The following is an 18,932-nucleotide window of genomic DNA, read 5'->3' as shown; positions in this document are numbered from 1 at the left end:
CTTTCAGTAGCGACAATTAAAACAAACCGGTTTGTTCCCTGGCTTGCTGTTGCTTGTATTTCAGGTGCAGTTTGCGCTGAGCGTAATTGCATAGAGAACTTGACTATTGTGTTGAACTGTAGTGCGACTTGTGGTTACCTGCAACTCCTCAAAGAAAAGTTAAAATCTCATTTCCATTTTCATCTGTGAACATGGGAGGAGTACATTATAGTAAGACAGTTAATAATACACCTCTTCTGGAAAGATTTTGAGAGTTTGTAATTAGTGAACAGATTGCAGACAGATTTTGCCTTTGTATTTATTTCATGGTTTCCTGAAAACTTTGCCAAGGAGACACTGTATAATGACCAAAGCCTGTTTTGTATGCTCTTGTGTTAATATCCTGTGCTGATTACCTTTTTAAATTTTATCTGTAGTAGAAAGACTTGATCCAGGTTCCATCGATGACCAAACTCTTCTTGACTTGTACAGAAGTGCAGCAAGTAGAGGTCAAAGCCAGTGTGATAGCCTGCTGTTGGGCACTGAGAATCTGACCGTTTGGCTAAACAGGGTGAAATTTGCCTTCATAATCAATATCAAGAAAGCCATTTATATAAAATACCAAGCACCTACTAAATCCCAGTCACTTTCGGAAGTGCGTTCATTTGGGCATGAGAGAAGCTTGCTGGTAAAATTGGTATCGCTGGTATTGTTTTGAAGATTTTTGACCTAGGCTCTTTGAAGAAGAATCCTATCAGTTTCTGGCATGTAACAACTTCTGTACAACTCAAGCACACTTAGGTATGAAAATAGTTGTCATTTCTACTGCTTCTATGTGACTGCTACAAGTATTTTTATGCCTACCTACTGTGTAGTTGGGAGTTGCCAGCAGGTGCAAAGTAGATAATGTCTGTGTTCCATTTTCCCTGTTTCCCTCATTTATGGTGTTTAAATCCTTGGCAGAAAGGAGGAGAAGAAGAGTTCAGAGAGAATGTGGGGGTTTTTCAGTTTCTTCCTGGAGGAGAGGAATGACTGAATTTCTAGCAGGTTGCAGGTGCAGTTGTAGGATCCCAACACAAAAGAGGTTAAACAGAAGTGAGACGATTACTAGTGTATTGTCTGAGCTACAAGCCCTCTTGCCAGGATTTTGTGGGGGTGCATTTTGTCAGCCTGTTTTCAACCAGCGGAGCTGTGCCCTCCAGGAGCTCTTACAGGTGGAGCTGTGGCCTTTGCAGGGGGGTTTGCCCTCTGCAACCCTGAAAAGAAGGGCTCAGTTTGCGTCCCCTTCCATTCACGTTTTCTCATGTAACCCAGAGAGAGTAATTAAGGCTGTCTGCCCTTTCTTTGCTCCTTCCTGTCTTCTGCATGTCTGCTTGATGGAGGCAGCTTGGAACTACTTCGCGGTGGGGGATTTACATTGCTGGGACACTGAGTTTGGTTGGTGGAGTCAATCAGAGATAGGTGAGCCATTTTCCTGTTTGATTGTGTCAGAATCCATGAGTCCACACTAAGAAGAAGGCATTCATTAAGTTTCTGTAAACTTGGAAAGGGCTATTTGAATTCAGACATGTACATTGTATATAATCTTGGCCAGCTCTGTTCTCATTGAGTCTGGAGAAACAGCCGGATTGCAAGCTTCAGATCTTTGTGTTCAGTTGCTGGTGTTTGGAGGAATTTAGGAATGTGCAGAGCTGGGTGTTGTTCCTAATGAAAAGGAGAGAGGGAGAAAGAGATGGACGGGGGGATGGGAGAAGAAAGAGAGGAAGAAGCATAAAACTTATTTTTTAAACAAGTAAAGCAGTTACAAGATCTCAGTGTCTGAGTTGAGTGCTTGCATTAAGCTTTTCTAATAGATGATGACGTTTCATTTCTGAAGTGTTAATTTATTTGTGGCTTTCCTTTAATCACAAGTATATTTTCATTACTAAATTAAAAAAAATTCATATGGCATGTATTGGCATAACATGTGTTCATTACCATGTTAACTGGTATCCAGAACCTGCATTTGTCACGTAACCCATGTCTCCAGAGGCAAAACATCCCAGGTCAGACACCTTTATTCTGTACTTCCTTCTTGTTTGCCCTAAGCACAACAAAGAGCTTCACTGATATCCCTTCCTGGATTCTTTCCATCTCCTTTAAGTTAACCAGCCAGCAACAACTGGGGTGCATTAGCAGGTATAAAGTTAATTGGAAGAAAAGCAGTTACATGCTCTGTACAGGTGTCACTAACAAGTTCATAAGGGGAAACAGTGTGAAGGTACTATTGACCTGGCAGGGAGCAGCTTGCTTATTTCCTTGAATTATATTCCTCTCTCTTTCAAGCTGCAGCTGGAAGAAATAAGCCACTCCTACTGATGGACACCCACCACCCTCGGTGCATGCATGCAGCCGGTGCAGCCAGCCATAATTCCCTTTACAAATATTTCCAGGAATGATCCATCCCCAGCCTACTGGAACTCTTCAGCCAAGTCAGAAGTCCCTCTGTTGCTGTATGAGCACTTCTGTAAATCTTAAACAGATGCCAAGGCTGTCGTTTCCCTTCTCCCCTTAGCAAGGTTTGCAGTTATGATGATGGTTTGGAGAGCTGTTTGTACAGTACGAGCAGTGCGTTTGGTTTCTACCCTTGAAATGAAGATAGCCTTTAAGTACAGAGTATCTTGTCATTCCTTAAAAAAAAAATAAAAAAATTAAAAATTGAGAGGCAGAAATGCAGCTTTGAAAAAGAGAAGTCAGTGTTCAGTGATGTGGATTACTTCTTAAAATATTTTTTTTTAAATTGTTTTATTTCTAGTCTTGTTTGAAGTAGAGCTCTTAGGCAGTGCATGTGGGTTGTTTAGCTATAGATACTTTCACACAAAGAAAAAGAGGAAATATACGTGAAAGCTTATGCTTTTGTGTATGCTATGTTTAAGCAGGCTCAGACTAAATCAGTGAAATATTTGGAGTTTGATTTTTGCCTGTGCCAGGGCTCCCAGCATTGTGATCTGGCCCTGTAAGTGATCCTCAAGGTGAGTACAAATATACCTGGTATAGCAAAAAGGGAGTTATCAGGGGGACTCATTAACAGAGTGTGCTCTGTGCAATTTCTACTGTTGCTGCAACTGTTAAATGAATATTCTCGCACCGCAGAGATGCTGATGGGTGTATGCTGTGTCTGCCGTGGTTGTGCTCTTGAAGCACAGTTATTAGTTTCCTGTGATGCAAGAAAATTGCACAAGCAGCTTCTGTACTATCCTTTTCCGTCATAGCTGTGAGTTTGATATGTGGTGGACTGCTAAATTTGGGCTCATTTTTTCCGCTGAAGATCCCAGAGGAAGTAATGAATCAGTAGTCAGTAACAGCTTCTCGTGTTGATTCGTTCTCTGGTGCTTTAAGCTTGCATTTCCTCTCTGATGGGAAAGGAGAGCGGAGGTAAAATAAAGCACAGCCACACCTATCAGGATGACTTGATTCTGATAAATAGCTCTGTTAAACTTTAAATAACACTCTTCAAAAAAAAGAGAAAAGAAAGATTTATGTTGTCTCAAGTTTCTTCATCATCCATTTTCAGGTCAGCTCTTGTGTGCCGATACTGAACTTGCCCAAGACATTACATCCTTCGTTACAATCGTTCTGTTTTGTCCATTATATTGGCTGAAATTACATTGACACAAAGTGGGACCAGTGTTCTGTTCTCTACAAAGAATGAATAATATCTGTTTGAGAAAGTGGTAATTGCTTTAGATACAAAAGCAGGAGTTTAATAATAACCGATCTCTTGTTTGGGTAAAGCATAGCCCAAGACAGTAATGTTTCATCCTTCTTTTGTTTGCTTTTCTTCCTGTTGCTTGAAGAGCAAATATTGAACCGGAGAAAAATCTAAGATGGTATTAAAAAGAATTCCTCTATGAAACTTTACTAAAATGAGTAAAGAAGTTAACATTGCCTTTTTTTTATTTTTTTTTTCCTCCTTAATATGTACAACTGGGTTGCCCTAGTAGCTTTTATAACACAAGGAATGTGGAGTGGTGCTCAGAACCAATGTGCTTTATAGCTAGCAAATACATTACTAACTTTTAGTGTTTTTTTTGTTGTTTGTTTTCCCATATATACATTTGTTAAACTGCAATGGATGTTTATGAAAAGAGCCATCCATATGACTGGGCTCAAAACACACGTGTACGGACTGGGCAGCAGCCAGTTTGATTTCACAGAAGGAATTACAGGACAGTGTCTGGAAGCCAAAGCTCTGCTACAAATATAAGTTACCCTTTTTGCTAGTATATCATCCTCCATCTGAGCGTTTCAGGGTACTTAATTAATTGTGATGGATTTTTGCCTGGTGCAGCTGAGATAAAGAAATATTATCCTTACATTTTACAGAAGATGAAGTCAGATTAGCAGCTGTTGCAATGCAAGAATATTTACTAGGGTTACGTGTAATCCTGCTTAGAAGTCCTTTGCCTGACTCGAGGCTGTCCTTTTCCTTTCAAAACGCAGCTATAGATTTTTAGGCAGCTCCTGCAGGCTTCACCTGCTGCCTGCTTGCTGAGTTCAACACGAGCACTCTCATTCAGATGTTCAGCTGCAGGCTGCCTGCTGGTGCTTTCCAGCCCTGTTTCCATGGAAATGAGAATTAGAGGGGTGAAAATAAAGCAAGAGTAAGTATTTTCTTAATCTTCTGCTTAATCCGGAAGTTCTCATACCTTGTTATCAAGGTTGTTTTGCTTTTAGTTGACCAGCTGTGTGATGCTAACCTTTGCAAAATAAAAAATAAATAAATACCTCTCATTTAGAGCTGTTGAGAGCAATTCCAGGTACCATAACTCTGTAGAGGTGCATGGGGTCACCAGTAAAGGATAGAGAAGGGAGAACTGAACTGGACTGTGCAAGAATAAACAGATGAAAGGGTGTGAAGTGATACCCATGGCAGGGGTGATAAGCTGTGACAGAAGTTCTGGTCAAATGTAACTCACATTGTGAAAAATGTTGACAGCAATTAATTGGAGAATGAACCTGGGGGAGGAAGACATCCTGGCCAGAGAAGATCTAATTTAAATGCTCCAGTCTGAGTGTGAAACAAAGAATATCCTTAAAATGCGTTTGGAGCATAATTTGGACTCCTTATTTCTCCCTAGAGATTCCTGCTCTCCAGCCCCTTTTCCCCTGCATAACTGACCTGACCTGACCAGCAGAGCCAGGGCTGCAGAACAGAAGCTGTGTGAAGGGGTGTATGGGGGAGTGAATGTCCTAGTTATTGCAAGCAACTCATGCTTATGTTCACTCTTCTGCCCTTTCCCCACTGGCTGAACCTCAGCCAATGTTTAATGTTAGCCTTTCCTTGGGAAGAGGAGGTCTGGGCTCTCTGGACTGTTTTCCTTACTCTGCCAGCAGTGATCAACCAAGCTAGCAAGGAGGCAGGAACAGGAGGGACCCAGCCTCTGCTGTGCCCAGAGAGGATCAGTTATACCCACATCTTTCCTGACAGATGTCTGGTAGCCTTTGCAGGCCTTTTTTTCAGGTTCCCTGACCTTACCACTGAAGACTTTTCCTTATTCATAACCCATGTCTTCCTTGCTGCAACTTGAGCTCGTTAATTCATCTGGACAATAGGTGCCTTCTGTTCCCCAGCTCCTTGTAGATACCCTGTCTGAAGGCTTTATTCTGTCTTCCCTCTCTTTAGATTTTATCATCTAGGCTAAAAAATTCCCCTTTTCCCCCTCTTCCATGTATGTTACACTAGCATACATCTAAAACTGCCTTTTTTTTTTTTTCAATGAGGCTTTTTTATTCCCACCTGGATTTGTTTAGAAAAGAGTGCAGACTGTAACTGTTCTCTAAACGTGACATGATTGTTGATTAGCTCATGTCTAATTTTCCATTTTTACTTTACATAAACTTTCATATACTTTTGTCTGTGTCCTTTCTTCTTCCAGAAGACTTGATTGACTTGGCTGAACATGTTAACACGGGCTAGAGACTTGGAAAAGAAGGGTTTTTTTTTATTTGTTTTTCTTCTGGAAAGATGATCTGATGGTAGGAATGAGTGAAATTTAAATAGTTAAAAATCAGGAGGTTTGGGTAAAGATACTGAACTTTTTTATTTTAATATTCCTGAGCAGGTGGGATTTCACTTCTGGATTTCCTGATTCTCTTCCCCTCACCCAGCCCACAAGGTGAATACAAGCCTATTACCTCAACTTGGGTCTTCAATCAGCGTTTCACTCTAGCTTTTCTAATACCTACAGAGGATCAGCAGCACAGGGAGAACGGCTGTAAGGGACCAGGGTGCTGGTTCCACTTCTCGCAATGATTCAGCGTGTGGATAAGGAACAACTGGCAAGAGCTGAAGAACAGATAGTTTGCAGTCATGTCAAGCGGGAGCCAGCAGGCTGTGTAAGAAATCATTTTCTAATGTTAGTTTGCATCCTTTGGGTCATTTTGACCTCTTAGTACTTCCAGATATCTAGCTAGAATAAGGAACTGAGAACTTGTAGTCTCAAACCAGACAGAAGACTACCCTGTCGTATTGGATTTGGTTCTACTTGTGACTGTCCAGTTTAATACACTAAAATCCAGTTTCTGTGTGGTGCAGAAATACAGGTGGTTTGGTGTAGACTCAGACTTCAAATGGGACAGGGCTATTATCTCAAGGTTGGTAGGGCCTCAGGCTTCGGTATCTTGAATACTTCAAGTTCTTCAGTATCTTCACGAAATCAGAGAGAGGTTGAAGTTGGCAGGAACTCTGGAGGCATTTGCTCCAACCCCTGCTCAAGCAGGGCCACCCAGAGCAGGGTGCCCAGGCCCATGTCCAGGCATCTGTCAAAGATCTCCAAAGAAGGAGCCTCCACAGCTTCTCTGGGCGACCTGTGCCAGTGCTCCAGTATTCAGGAACCTTGAATACTTCAATGTCTTCAATACTTTCAGCTTTAGAGCTAATTAAGATTTGTTGTTCTACATACAATAGTTGGACAGTTCAGGAGATTCTGGATATGTGTGAGGATAAAATTGTTTAAGACTCTAGCTGGCACAGATGTCTGTGCCATTTGGTTTATGAAGCCAAAACCACCATCTTAGCACAGTGCTCTACTGCTTCAGCCTTTTCATAGTACCCTAGCTGGCTGGAAGTCCTTTTCGGTGTTCAGCATCCTTCACTGTGCCCAGTTCCTCCCTCCTTTCTGATGTTTTTTCCTTTTCATTACCATTATTGGAAGTCATGATTGTGTTTCACCCCAAACTACGTAGTCCCCAAACCAAAACTGAGCAAGCGAGTTCGCTGATGTTTGGACGTCGTATTACATGTTTCAAGATCAATACAAGATCCCCTGAAAGGCAGGGCTGACTAGCCCTGGTGCTCTGGGGACTAAATATAACCCATGAGCTGTAAAATACCACTTTCACAGCGATCTCAGCCTCATGTGCATTGACGAGGATATGTGTGGGGGGAGCAGGGGCTGAAGAAGGGGCTCTAACTTGGTAAACCTTACTTCTAGAGGCAGAGATGTGAGTGGGCATATGTGTTTGCCATCTCTTTGTCTAGCATCAGAAGAGCTCTGGTGGCTGAAGGTGTGTAGGAAGGAAATTCTCTTCAGAAAACAGCATCTCTTGCAGGAAAGCTTACTTGACCTTTATTTCTGAGAGGTTTTGTAAAGCGTTCCCAGTGTGTACGGCTCGGCTACCAAAGGAAGAGATAACAAATGTACATCATAAACTCCATACAGCTCTGATAACCAGTCATGTTAATAATGTGGCTAAGCATTGCTAAACGAAAGCAGTGAGTAGAATGGCTGATTTCTATATGCCAGAGGTCAGGATTTTTATTTTTCAGTGCTTCCATCTATTTGTGAAATGGTTGCCCAGGCAGTATATGAATCACGTGGACTGAGGGGGTGTGTATGTGTCTGTGAGTGTACTATACACAGGCATTCTCTTGCGGAGGAATACAGTTTTGAGGTCCACTGCCAAAATGTACGGTGTTGCCAACACAGTGCAGTGTGTGGGTAGAGGTAAAGAGCATGTAATTGAGCAGAGAAATCGAAAGACAAATTTCTACTCATACTGTAAGGTAAAATGTGCTTCTAAAGAAGATAAAATCTTAGTACTGTTTTTTAGAACAACCGCCAATTAATGGCGAGGAGCACAGGGAATTCATATTGCTCTTGGAGGAATATAGCTGTAATGCAGCTGGAGGAGTCTTGGATTCATTGGTTTCGTATGGATGCAACAGGCCACGCTGGGACTTCGTTCCCACTGGAGGATCTGGCTTTGATTGTGGGCCAGAAGAAACTGTTCCCTCACCTTTTAAAGGTCTCAGTGCCTACGCTGAACTATCTGTGCTCCCTGTTTCATTAGTGTCATGTCTCACTCAGCCACTGTGAGGCAACTCGAAAATTAGGACAGATCTCTTGGCTGGTATGCATTAATCGTTCAGTTGTGCAACACGCAGAAGTAACAAACACATTTTTATTTGTTGCCAGTTCATCAACATTATATTCTTTTTTTTTTTTCCTTAAATTTCAATTCAATTTTTCAACTAGATTGTTGTCCTAAAAATATATCGTTCTTTGATTTGGGAAGAATCCCAGTTCTGAGAGGAGGAAGTGTAATGGAAACAGCATCGTAAGTGCCCATTAGGCTCTTATCCCAGACTCAGTTCAGTTCTACGATAATCTCCATTTTTGTGGAACCTCTTTTGAAGAACAAGACAGTCTTTCTTTTTTTTTTTTTTTTTTTTTTCAGGGAACATGGGAATAATGGATATTAGCTAAAAGTTTTCTTGTAAAAAGGATGTAAATTAGAAAAAATGAGGAATAGATCTCACATTGATAACTCCTAAAAATATATATACATATATTTCCAGAAATCATGTTTGCTTTGTTTTGTCCTTCCCCTACCCCATTTTTACTAGAAGAGTGGGAGAGTATGGGGAATTGGGTCCTGTGTCTGAGATGCTCAGTGTTAGGTAACTTTTATTTTCATAAGATGCCCGAGTGATGCTTGGTTTGCTCTAAGGCATGGTGCTTAATTTGGAGTAGTCTGCCAAATAGGACTTGTATTTAACTCCTTAGGATTAAATAACAGACTTAAAAAGCTGTGGCATACAAGCCTCTCCATGACAAAAACATGGGCTGTGCATTTTCCAGAAAAAGACATCCCACTTCCACTGATGCACTGGTGGAGACTTCTGCCAGATCTACCTTTTTTCTTTCACCTGACTTTATTAATGTACAATTTTTCCCATCCTCCTTTCTTCTTCTTCTATTAGCTGGGGGGGGGGGTGGGAGTACTAAAACTACGTTTTGTTATCAAAACATCAGAGCTGTTCATGCTTTCCATTTAAAGATAACCTACAGTGATATTCTCTATGCTTAAAAGGGTTGTTCTATGCTAGAATGGTTTTATTTGTAGTAATGCTGCATGACGTGGTTCTCCTGTCTTTTGGGATACTATAACATAATAGGCACTATAAATAACAGCTGCTAATGTCTACAATCGTGCACAACAGGCAGTAATTTAACCACTTGTCTCCTTTCTGTCATGATGGGAAATATCAAATGTTTCTGCACCAATAAGGCATCCGATCCCCGAAGCTGCTAGTGGTGGTTATTGTAGAAGTACATGACCGGAGGCAGCTCTGTGGCCTCTGCACTTGAGATTAAAACGTAGCAAATGCTTCCATGGATGTGGTTTAGGTGTCTCAGTGTGACTCTGCATTGGACAAGACACTCTCCCAAACTGGCAGTCAAGAGGAGGAATGCTGTTGAGCAGGGAGGAAAAGCAGATGAAGAGCTCAGGAACAGCAAAAAGTGTCCTGTTAGCTTATCTCCCTTGTGGCAAGGATCACCGGGGCAGGGAAGGGGCAGAGAAGGGAAGTGGCATTTCTGTACACCTCTGTGAAAGTAATTCTGCAAGACTGGATGCACATTGTCATTTGTAGATGCTATTAATTTTATTGAAATATATTAGTCTGCTAGACTTAGGCAGTTAACTGCTTAAGTGAGGAATTGAGAATTTGTAGTTGACTAAGAGGGTGCTGTGAACAAGGAAAGAATAAGGGTGTTATTCGGACGTGGCTTAAAATCAGGGAAGAGGCGATGGGCAAGAGCGCAGCCCCGCAGAAGCCACGAGAAGCATAACTCACAACAGCGTTCATCTGACAGCAAACCCTGGGGATGAATCATCTGAAGATTTTCAGTGGTATATATAGGAAACCTAAACTTCCCAAAGAATAACGATGGCATGACAGAAAGCCATGGGGGCATTTGCAGGCTGTCTTACATTATATAATGGCTTCTTGTGTCCTTTGTAAACTGAGGACTGATCCTCTGTACTGTACCATTAAAACTTCTTGTGAGCCAGGAGCCTCCATACTGAACATGGGCAGAACAATGCTGGAGGCTTCAGCTGACAGAACTTTAATTCATGAACCACCTTCACAAATATATTTGGAAATGGTGAGTCACAGAAGTCAGCCCACAAGGCACAAGAAATTACATCATGGTTAAACTGTAGGTGATTATAAATGTAGGGGGTAAGATATCACATAAGCTTCGGGGAAAGGGAAGCATATTTTGAAAACGCCTCAGTACTTTTTGCTCCTGTGCTTTGTTTGGAGGGCAATTGGAGGAAGCAACACGAAATTGAAAAGCCTAAAGAGCAGGAACGAGCATGGTGTGGACTGTTATTAATGTGTTAAAAGGAGCGATCTTTCTCTTGTTGCCACAAAGACTTAGACATCCTGTACAGTCCGGAGCACCTCTGCATTAGGACTGGTGATCCGTGTTTCATATACCTGAATATAAATCTTGCTGATGTGTTCTGTGTGCACTAAATATATGCTATAATGATTCTTTAAAAAAGATCATTAGAATTTGTTGCCCGGTGCTGAAATTTTCGAACTCTCCCAGTTTCTATGGAAACTGTAATAGTAAGAAGACACAATAAACAAATGTGCTGTATTATAAGCCTCCTCTTCAGTAGGACATTCATTTTATTAATATTTGTCCACATTATTCTGGTGGCAGGTATTGTGCGTCTGACCATCCAAACAGTGATGTGTCTACTTCCTTTTCACTGAAGACTTCCCTGCTACCTTTGAGGGCTTTTGCTTTGGTCTTTAATCATTTTCTTGAACCAACGGTGGGGTGGTATGTGCCAGTAGTTAGTGCATTACTGCTGGTAATACTTGCTTAGCTCATAGAGTAGTGGGTGCTTAATAACATTTAACGTGCTTCAAAACCAGGAAAATCTTAAAGTGCAGAAGTAAACTTGTCACTTGCTAATGACGGGAACACAAAACTTCCTTTGCCTGGGGTTCTTTTGAACCTGCTTGTTGTCTTCCAGGGGCGTAGCTGGAAAGGTCTTGCTTTCTAAGAATAACCGGTACGCCCTTCGTGGAACAAATTACATCTCATAAAGTGGAGTGTTGCCTTCCGGAGCGATGCTCCGTTGCGGTCCTTGAGGCATTCTGTGCAGCAGGGAGAGCTGTGTGTGTTCTGGACTGCTAAACACCACAAAGATGGCGAGGAGGCTGGCCTCCACCTCTGCCTGGCAGCACTGGATCAAGGAGCATGGAGCATGAAGCATGTCCCCTGCCATGTTGAGGGCCACGTGTGTTGCAGGCACACGTGCTGAACCAGGGAGTTTGAGCTGAGGAGGCGAATTCTGTACGCAGTGTTGATACAATGAACTTCCTGCAGGATTACTGATCTCGCCTTATGTTTTAGGAATGAGCCTTCCCCTGCTGCTGAAAGAGGTAGTCAGACTTTTAAAGATAAAAACTGTGGTGAAAGAATTCAAGTGGCTTAGTGAAATCTATAGTAAGAGTCAGGGTCAGACTGAACAGATAGTGCTATATCAAAAAGATGACTTTGCTAGATTCTTTCACTTTTCATGGATGATAAAGAGCCTAACTCTTCAAAAATGTGGAGATCTGATGAATGAAAAATGAGTAAACTAAACTGTCATAGCAATAAGTTACTTTCATTTAGGCATCCTCACCAAAATAGGACATTTTCTCCCTTTTTAACTTTGAGCAGGACCTGTGCTTGAGTGGTTTATTGGAAATGAAGAAGTCAAAACTGAAATACCTGAAGTTAGGAAGGGGTAAGCCTCTTTGTTTTTGGTGTGGTGAAGAGATTGCTGGCACTCAAGTTACTGGGAACTTATTCTGAACTCTTCTGTCACGTAGGATTGCAATGAGGCCGTTACCTTTACTTCAGTTTGTAATATTAAATACATTTTAACAACTTACAGAGAATTGACATCCAGTAAACAAGATACTTCATATTTTTCATTGCTATGGACAATGTGTAATGCTTAATTCATTGAAGAATGGCTGTGTTAGTATTTGACAAAAACAATTGCTAACTTTTAGTGGTATTTGGTTTTGAAAATGCAGAAGAGAAATTGATGTGGATGATGGGGCTAAGGAAGGATGTTGGTCCTTTCCTGAGAAACACAAATCACAGCTCAAAACCTTGCTGTTCTCCTGGTGGCAGTAGTGAGACACCAAAAACCCAATTTTTAGGTTTATTTTTTTCAGATTCTTTAACAGTATTATGTTTATTGTTGTTGTTACTTGAGAAACTTTTTGGATACAATGGTGACCAATGCAACAGAATCCTTTGATATCCAGTAAGAACTAGGCTGTTGGATGGGGCTAGAAATAGGTATCTACTTCTGCCCATAAAAACACAAGTATCTTGGTATCATCCAAATGAGACAGCTTCTTTAGGCAGGCCATAAAGTTCGGCAGAAACTCTTCAGATACTTTCTGTCACTTCAGAGAGACTAGCTGTGTGAGGGAGCCCTCATAACTGATGAACTCAAGGTGCTAATACAAGAACATCAGATTGTATAGGCAGAAAAAGATGATTTAGGAGGAATGAGAGTATTTTATTTTGCTTGTTCTTTTTTTTTTTTTTTTCATGGAAGGTGGACTGTAAGCCTGCGATATGATTGTCTTTCCATTTCTTATATTACCTTGAAATAGTTTGCATTGTCCATTTTTTAGTTTTGATTAGACTTGATGTCATTGGGAATTGAAGTTCAAGAAAAGGTAGATCTGAAATAGATTTGATTGCTTGTCCTTTTAATTGCATGAGATTTGCCTTCATTGTGAAAGGCAGATTTTGCCCTTAAGGTGGACTTAATCAAAACCCCAACCTTGTAGCCGCAAAGATACAGTTCTGTTGGGAACCATTACAAGTAATCGTTGCTGGTCTGTATTCATTGTTTTCTGCTCCAGCTAGTCTCTGACTTGTTTACTCAAGTAATTTATGTGTGGGGAGGCTGTAGTCATCTTTCTTCTTTTCAAACTCTATTGTATAAGTCCTTGTGGAAGACATCCTATGTCATTTCATTATTTTTATTTTGTTGAGTTGTAACTCAAGAGCATCACAGATCACAGATATATTCTCTGATGCTTTGTGTTTTCCTTTTCCTTTAGGGCCTTTCACAACTCAGCATAGTCAATAACTCCAGTCTTCTCCCTTGTTGGTAGTTCTTCTCATCCTTTTTTATTTATTTATTTATTTGTCAGCTTTATCACTTTATTAGATATTTTGCTGATTTCCATGCCTAATGTTTTGTGGCTCCCTGTAGGTTTTTTCTCTCTAGTTTTGTGTCCTTCTTTTTTATCTGATTTTGTTCTTTGTAACTTACCTATTTTTTCTCACTTTTTTTTTTTTTTTTTAAATCATGTAAGAGACACTTCTTAGGCTGATATTCAGTGTGCTTAAACTTAAGTAATTTACTCTTTGGGGCTAGCACATTCTTAACTATTTGGCATTGGGTAACACTGGGATGATTTCTCCGAAAAAAAATCTTTTAACATAGAGTCATGCAAGTTATTGACAAATTACTCTCAACAGTAAACTGCAGAGCATCTTTAACTCTCGCTGACATCTCTGCTTGGCATTTTAGAAGACATATGGCTTCCTGAAAAACTATGTTGTTATTTGTCTTGAATTTTGTTGCCTCACTGTTGGATCTTTTGAATAAGGTATAAAAGCTGCACCATAAATATTTCTTTTCCCATTTAAGGAATCTGATGGAAGGCAAGGCTTAACCTTAAGCTTTCTAAGAGAACCTGGGAGGTTTTGCTTGCACTACACATCTTTTGGTGTTTCTTGGTTATCCCCTTCCCCCTGGCATTGGGCATGGATGCACAGCACAGTAGGTCTTGAATTTTGTCTGTCAAGACATGTGAGTAGGATAGAATGGGAGTGCCAAGAGTCTGTTCATTTTGCAAAAGAAACAAAAATGTGTTGCTGTATTGTGTTTCTTTGTTTTTGTGGGTGGTCAGTAAAGTTAAGGATGGAACTTGGATCATCCATGCTTATGTTCACTGGCTTTTCTATTTGCACCCTGGCCAGCCATAGTGAAGGCAGGTCAGTCATGCCACAATGTTGTTGCTCTTTAGATTGAGTTTTCAAACCCCCACAAGCAGCATGTCTTCTCTAACACAATAGATTCCTATTGCCTGTGATTTGCTTTTCAGAAATATTCTTCCTTTCCAAGAATCATGGTTTGCGTTTCCTAAATTCTAGATAGGTGATAAATAAAGCTTGTCCATAATTCAGACTCTCCGGTACAGTTTAGTAATATCTCTATCTTTGTCGTCATGAGCATGTTCTGTACTGTCACCTTTGATATTTTCCTTATGGGTGGCGACTGTGAACTTACAGTATAATCTGCCTATGAACACAACTTCTTGTGGAATTGTTGCCTAATTCTGTACAGAATCATGGAACAACCGCTCAAAGCCCCATCATGGTTCAACGTGGCTCCAAACCCCATCCAACCTGGTCTTGAACACCTCCAGGGATGGGGCATCCACAGCTTCTCTGGGCAGCCTGTGCCAGTGCCTCACCACTCTCTGTGTCTGTGCGAAGAATTTTTTCCTCAAACCTAATCTAAATCTCCCTTTTTTTGTTTAAAACCATTACTCCTTGTCCTATCACTCCACTCCCTGATAAATAGTTCCTCCTCAGCTTTCTTGTAGGTCCCCTTTAGATACTGGAAGGATATAATTTTATATATATATATATATAGTGTGTGTGTGTGTGTAAGCTATATGTATAAAGTTTAATGGCAATGCGAATGATAATTTCTCCTCGTGTGGACTATCTGGAGAATGTGAAATATACAAGAATTCTGCCTAATGGCATATTGTTTAATCTAATCTAAAACTTACTGTAGTAGGAGAAATTAGGTATCTTTTTTTCTTTTTTTTTTTCATTGTAATTGTATCTGATCTGATGGCTTTTCATGGGTTTCCCATGCTTTCCATTTTAACTCATTCAGCTGATAGATCATATAGTCTTTCATCCTTCACTAATGCAAACTCTGTACCCGCTGGGAGGTCACTCCTGAGGGCTGTGTAGCTTAGTGTGGGTTCCACGACTTTCTAAGGCTATGTTAGAAAGGTCCATGTTTGGTTAGCCTTACAATTAGATATTGTGCAAAACACTTCAAACTGAATGTACCCTGTTGCAACTTTAAACCTACTGGTGTTTGTTCAGTCCGTCATGGACACAGAGGATAGATGAGTACTTCTATTTTTGCAGTGGTGTTTTTATGTACCAGGAAACTTACCCTGCATTTGAGATTTCTCTTTTCCAGGAAAAAATATTGAAATAGATTCTTGGCCCTTCACTGTATTTTCTAAACCTGATGGGAAAAGGTAAATCTTGCATTCACAAAGTCCTTTTCTCGAGCGTGATATGATTGCTCTTTCAGTGGGAACAAAATGTGACCAGAGTTCATTGATTCCAAGACTGTCCTGTAGTTATTCAGTGTTTTTGTTTGTTTGTTTGTTTTTCTGTGTGTATATATGTTTGTTTTGTTTTGTTTTTGCCCGAACACAAACTTTTAAAAATTTTATTAAGCTTTGCCTCTGTTCTGACACTAATTGAAAAGCAAATGATGCAGGCCAACACAGCAGCCCAGCAGTATTAATGCTTCTTAAATTATGTGAATTGGAAGCGTAAAAAGAAAGTCTCAGTTTAAAAGCTCAGTTTTAAGAAGGCCGTTGTATGTTCATTTATAGATTGGTTCTTCATTATCGAATATATCCTCTCTCCATTCTTGCCTTCCTGAAATCCTCCATCTGTGGTAAATCATGCCTTCTTAAAAAGAATTCTTGTTTCTGTATCCTTATCCATAGTACTTAGTTCATTCCATTGAATTAATTTAGAAGTGATCTTTGCAGAAAGCCAAGAAAAACATTTAGCATGTTCTCATTAATGTCAGCATTGGAATTTTTAACACAAAAGTTTAATTTGTGCCGTAGTTACTGACTTTGGGGTGCACAGATAATATTGCATGTTCACCAGTCAATGAGTAAGTGATACTCAAAAATCAGATGACTGACTACAGTGACTTATTTCTACGTTCCATATTGGCATATTTTTATAAAATAACTACCATCCCAGTGGTAATCTGTGTTTTCTTTACTTAAGTATTTTTAATTGAATATGTTCACGTTCAAATTACACAATAAGAAGTAAATATGTAGGAGTTTAATCGCTCTGTTTTCTTATGTTATACAAAATATACAAATTCAGTTAGGCATCTTGCTGCAATAATGATTTTGAACATTAAGTATTTTATGCAAATGAGTTAAAGATCATATATGTGTGTAGTAAAAGCTGCATAATTGTCTTCCACCTAGGTTTTTTCCCCTGCAAATTTCTTAATATTGAAACATTTTTTTCACCTTGTGTGTGCCAGTTACTTTTTTCTAATGAAGGAGTCTGAAGAAACTGTAGCCCAATTATAGCTGCTTTGGGTTTTTTGAAAGCCTTTACTTAAAATCTTATTTTTTTTTATTATTATTATTTATTTATTGCTTACAGAATTTTAGTTCCAACTATTGCTGTGCAAGTCAAAAAATAGCTTTATATTCTGTCTGGGATGTTCATTAATGTATCCGGGAAGTGTGTTAAAATAATGTTTTAAAGTTCGGTGAGTTTGTCTTTGTTGAGGATCGCATCAGCCTGGTTGTCAAATGCAAAGGTTATTTCTAAATATGGATGTGTAAATTAAAATGATGCAGAGCTGGCTTCTGGGCTTTCTGTCATCACAGATAGGAAAGTTTCTGTAGGCCTGATTTCTTCCTTGATTAGGACCTGATACAGCAAAGCACTTGAAAGTGTTCATCATTTTCAGTGAGCTCAAGGGCATCAGTGAAAAGTACATACTTGGTAGAGAAAAGTCTAATTTAAAAAAAAAATAAATTAAGAGCAAAAAAAAAGTTTTAGCAGAGGAATAAGCCCATCGTAGTTGGAGAAGGTGGCAGATGTTAAAAAAGGAGTCAGAGGGTTTCAATAAATTAGTCTATTCTGTATATGACTTTAGAGGTTGAAGGCCTTGTATTATGTTAGTTGTTTAGACTGTCCACACCAGTGCTATTTAAGAAAAATGTTAGTATCTGTAAAGTCAGGTCATTTATACCTAGACATATGAAAAGAGTTATTTGAGAAAGTTTTCTGATTCATTATTAATACTGGAATATTCAGAGAGAACTGAGAAATATCTATAAAGGTAAACGTCAGTGTTAAACCAGCATGCCCAGTAGCAGTCAGGATAGTTCCAGAAACAAATGAGTTTCATTTGGTACAAAAACTGAATCCTACCTCATATTTTTTGTTAGTAAACAGTTACGCTTTTAGACTCTGTAATTTTTTCATGTTTCTTTGAAAGTAGGTCTTGCCAATGGATTTTTTCTTTGAGGTTTTAGTTCATTTCAGCCAAATGTGTATAGAGTGCTGTAAGCAGTTTGACTCGATGCAGACAATTTTAAAACCATTGTTCTATTTTAGCAGAACACAGACTTAATGGGCTGGATGCTGGTTAAAAGACAGACCTCAAATGTTGTCGTGACTGCACTGAAACAGGGTTGTTTGTGGAACGGATGTACAGCAAGTGCCATCAGGTTTAACCATATTCAGCACTAACCTGGAGGTAAAGATGGGAAAAAATATCTTTTAAAGTTTGTATCTGAAATGAACAACTGGAACACCATGAATAGCTATTAGAGTAGCCAGTTACATAAATCAATCTCATATGTGCCTAGTAAGCTGGACACCTTCCAACAAAGCTGCTTTGGTTTAGGGGAAAGCGAAGTGGTCCATTAGGACCAATAAAGGAAGGTCACAATTCTAGTATTGACTACAGCAGCATAATAAAATATTTTTGGAAGTTTCAACTTTTTCTGTTCTGTGGTGATGGACTCAACACGTTTTGTGGGAGTTAAAGGTCTGACTTGCTGGTAGGGTATTTAAATAGAGAACTAGGGAATAGGAAGAAAATTAAAAATGGAACTCTTGAATTGATATTAGAACATTACAGGTTTCTGGTGTGCAAGTGATCTTGGATAAACATGGGGACATGTAGAAAAGAGAAAAAAGACAAAAAAACACCACACCTTAAGATCTGGGTGAAATGCCTCACAGTTTGACTTAGAGCTTGATCTTTGGGTTTTCAGAAAATTAGGTGTATTTGGGTTAAACAAGATGAATATCACTCCAGGGTGAAAAACATTTTCTAATACAAGGTTCTTCAATCTGTCTGGAAAAAGTAGAACAAGAACACAGACAGACTGCATACATTTTTATTTATTTATTTATTTATTGATGCTGAAGATGGTTAGCCAGTGGAATGGCCATTTCCCATAACAAATTGTTCATTTCTCCATTTCAGATCTGTTTTGTATCACATCTATCGTACCTATGGAATTTGTGTTTGACCCTTTCAGCTCAGGGAGATCAGGCCTGTCTAGTCAGAGGTGTATTTATAGAATATGCATGAGACATGCACCGTGATTCCTATCCAAATGTTAACCCTTCCGAATACCAGAATCCTTAGCCTTTCTCACCTTCATTTATTGGCAATTGCAAACTACTTGTCATTCAGATACCTTGCTAATGTGCTTCAGGTAAATCTAAAGATCTTCATCTGTGCTG

At 39.7% G+C, this 18,932-nt stretch overlaps 1 protein-coding gene across 10 annotated transcripts in view; it reads left to right on the top strand.

Annotated features, from left to right (window-relative positions):
* DLGAP2 (DLG associated protein 2) overlaps nucleotides 1–18,932 on the top strand; it is a 467,238-nt gene that overhangs the window by 81,515 nt on the left and 366,791 nt on the right. The window lies entirely within an intron of this gene.

The sequence above is a fragment of the Anser cygnoides genome, chromosome 3 (assembly GCF_040182565.1).
Source record: "Anser cygnoides isolate HZ-2024a breed goose chromosome 3, Taihu_goose_T2T_genome, whole genome shotgun sequence".
Taxonomy (NCBI): domain Eukaryota; kingdom Metazoa; phylum Chordata; class Aves; order Anseriformes; family Anatidae; genus Anser; species Anser cygnoides.
Note: the sequence above shows the minus strand (reverse complement) of the source record. Positions and strands in the feature narration are given on the sequence as shown.